We start from the raw sequence: 3,835 nt of genomic DNA, 5'->3' as shown, positions 1-3,835 counted from the left end.
CGAGGTGGCTTCTCCCGAGGTGGATGCAAAGCTTTATGCTCGGGGGCTGTTCAATTGACGATGACTTCAAGGTCGAGAAGGCCTTCGCAAAACAAGACCGGGGACGAAGGATCACAGAAATACATATGCTTCATTACTGAAGATACCCTTCCCATAGTCCGAGAGGAGTGTAAATGGGAAGGCAAAGATATGGTTGTCCCCGATCTTGAGGACCATATTACTACCCATGTAGAGGGGTATTTAAGTGTTTACACTTACCCCTTCATGATGGGCCCGATAGACCTAGTAATCCTGGCCTTTTGCAAGAGGTACGAGGTGTGCCTCGGGCAAATCCACCTGTCCTTAGAGGATCGTGATCCTCCTATGTTATTTTATGAATAAAACTGAATCCCCTTGGTTCACCCTCGGCCACCTACTCCATCTGTATAGTCCCCGAATTTTCTGAGGGTGACTAATCAAGCTCTTTTGCTGAGCCAATAAGTCTCCCTTTTCGAGCATCGACAAGGATCGAGACCTAGGTTGTCAAGGGTGTTTTGTTCGGGTAAAAACTGAAGATCTCATCCCCTCCTAGTTCCTGCCATTCCCCGAGAAGTAGAATACATCTCGTTAGCATAGTCTTTCCATAAGCGTCAACCATCCTTTATTTCTTTTCTTATCACCAGTATTTACGGTCGTGCGGCTGTTGCTCGGGTTCCCAATCTGGTCCCTCGACTCAAGGAGTGGATCGAAGGAATCTACAAGCAGATGTCCTACTATGAGCACGCATGACGCAAACTTTCGAGGGCAGATGGTAGGCTCGTTCTCATGGTAAGACTTTTCCCTCGATAGTTATTAAAACGCCCCAAACTTACATAACGTTGACATTTTTCCTTTCTGTCACAGGTTTTCCTAAGACCACCGAACTTAGGCCACTGGATGGGGACGAGGATGCGTCCTTATCCGTTGATCCCTCCATTTCGGGACAACCCGGGACTGCCGTGGGGGAGAAGAAGAGGACAAGAAAATCCTCAGGTTCCTCGGACCCTGAGGTGAAGATTAAAAAAAGAGCGGCCACTCGGGTTCGTAAGCCCGAGAAGAATACTAATTCCCGGGTACCGGACTCAAACTCACTTCACCGGCTCAGGGATGAGTCTGAAAAAGACGATATCTTTGTTACTCATGGATCGACCCCTATCGGGTAGCAGGCAGCAACCGAGGAAAGGAGCCACGAGGCCAATTCCCTTCTGACTCGAGAGGCCAAAGTTGAGACGGGGGTTGTAACCTTCCGAGAAGCCGATTTTGTTCCGAAGGAGGCAACCGGCGTGATAGACATCATCGATATGCCTTCCTACACCAAGTCCATGCTTGAAGAGGCTCAAGAGGGTAAGGAAAAGTCAAGCGAAGGAGTTTACGGTGCGGATGACCCTCTCCACCCATTCTTCGATGGCATGGACATATCTACTGTGGAAGGTTTTTCCGGGTTAGGCGACCTGGAGATCCTAAAGAAGGATGTCCCCTTGAAAACTGGCAGGGCAAGTTCAATCCCAAAACTGGTGAAAGTGTTTCCCGTACCGAGCGACGCTCGACCATAAGAGAACAATCATTCTTACGGTGTCGGAGGATGCTCGGGTTCTATCCGCTCCAGTAGGCTTAGACAACTACCTCTGATGCCTGGTGACCGAGGAGGACTAGGCAAAGATGAATGAGGTGGGCGCATCAAGTCTCTTCAATGAGGCACATCATGCACTGAATCGGGTAAGACATCAATACTTTTACAATTCCTTATGAATTCCCCAAAGGTTTGATGTCTCTTACTGTTGTCATTGTTTTATAGGCCTCGGTGCTTCACTATAAGAGCTTCTTCTAGTATCGCTTGGAAATCAGCTAGCTCAAGTTCGAGCTTAAAGAGCAGATGCAAAAAAAGGACATGTACAGGTTGCTCAGTGAGCAACAGGACGGGGTCGTCAATGACCTTCAGGCCGAGCTAGACAGGGCTTAGAAGGAAGCTTCGACCCTGAAGTGGGAACACACCGACTTGGTTGAAAAGGTAAAGGTCTTTGAAGATAAGAACGAGCATCTAGTCACGATGACTAACAACTCAACTTCGCAGGTCCAACAAAAGATGGATCTGATCGACTAGGTGCGAGTCGAGATGGATGAGGTCAAGGTCTAGAACGAAGTGTGGAAGGGCAGGATGGACTGACTGGCCTCGAAGAAGGAGGCTGCAAAGGCGGAGTTAGCATCGGTGGAGAACCAACTTCAGGTGGCTAAAGTGAAAGCTGGCAAATGGTCTTAGATAAATGACAGTCTTCGAGCATAACTAAGCTCTGCTCTTGCATATCGGGATGCCCTCGGTAAGGAATATGAAGCACTGAAGTCCAAGTCAAGCATAACCTCAGTCGATGCCGAAGAAATGGTAGCCCAATATAAAGGCGACGTGGAGGCAACCGAGATCCGCCTAAAGGCAAATGTTGAATACATAAAGAGGCTGTCTCGAAGGGAAACCCTCGAGGAGATCCATGCTCGAGGCTTCGACATATCGACCGAGATCGAGGAAGAGAAGAGATTCGAGGCCGAGGTAAAGGATCTCCACGATCCCGAGGATGTCGTGGGCTCTGAAAGATCCGAGGGCTCCGATGATTTCGGTGGTGAAGACCAGGCATAGATGCCTTAGCATCTTTTTAGTTTTTTTTTTCTTTTGTTTTGATATATATAAAATTTTCCCAATTTGGCAATATCATGTCTTTACTTTTCCAGTATCTTCTTATAATTTATATTCATGTAATGTTTTTGACGCTTTAGCATAGAATCAAATGTAGTTATAGGTCGTTCATTTTTGGGGGTCCGAACGGAGCCTGACTTTGATACAACTTTGCTTGTTCGAAGTTTTGAGACCTCGGTGTGACCGGTTTCAAGATGCTTAATTGATTTTAGATGATACTTTTACCGAGGGTAACCTTTTTGCAGGTTTCGTGATTCTATAAAGGTCTTGCTTTTTGATTAGGAGTTTCGGATGTCTCCGAGCAATTTTTAAGGTAGCTGTAGCCTTTTGTATTTAGGCACCGCCTAAATAGGTTTGGTGCCTCTGGAATTTGGTAGTCCGGGTTGTCCGAACTTTTTTTAGATGACAGTCCTCGAATAGGGGTAGCCCTTGGTATCGATAGTCCCCGAGTAGTGGTAGCCCGTGGGCTCTTACGATTCAGATTTTAAGAGGCAAGAAAATGCGTAATAGGAAGGCGAAATCTTCTTTTATTTCAATGTGTAAAGTACATGATCGAAAGTGCGTAAATGCTTGTATCATGACCACAAAGATCGCTAAATCTTTTGGTTTACAGTCTTCCAAACCAAGATGTAAGCCGTTCTACTCTTTCCAGCGATCAGATGTTAGAAAGAAAACCCTACATCTGATTTGGGTGCCATAACCCATATAATAGTTGCACAAGTTTATGTATTTCCAATTTAGCCCATTATTAAGCTAGAAATAACATTTGGGTATCTACACATAAGACCCCTTACTTTATAAGATATCCTTTTGGCCTATTTAACTTTAAACCATGGTAGATCACTTTAATATAGGCCATCTTATAGTGAGAGTAACCAACACACAATTATTCATAATACAATATATGTGCAAGTCCATAAAATTCTATCACAAGAAGCTGGTGGTTATTCCAACCCTGGTGCAACGAATAAGTTGAACTGCAATATGAAGATATTCACTACTAGAAATCAGGTGATTTCCATCCGCAATTTTCGACCGAAATCGGTCGGAAATTGATAATTTCCTACCAAATTCCGACTGATTTTAATTGGACGGGAAAATGATGGTCGCAAATGTGTACCGACCGCAATTGGT

The sequence above is a fragment of the Nicotiana tabacum genome, chromosome 8 (assembly GCF_000715075.1).
Source record: "Nicotiana tabacum cultivar K326 chromosome 8, ASM71507v2, whole genome shotgun sequence".
NCBI lineage: Eukaryota > Viridiplantae > Streptophyta > Magnoliopsida > Solanales > Solanaceae > Nicotiana > Nicotiana tabacum.
This window is presented reverse-complemented; position numbering follows the sequence as displayed.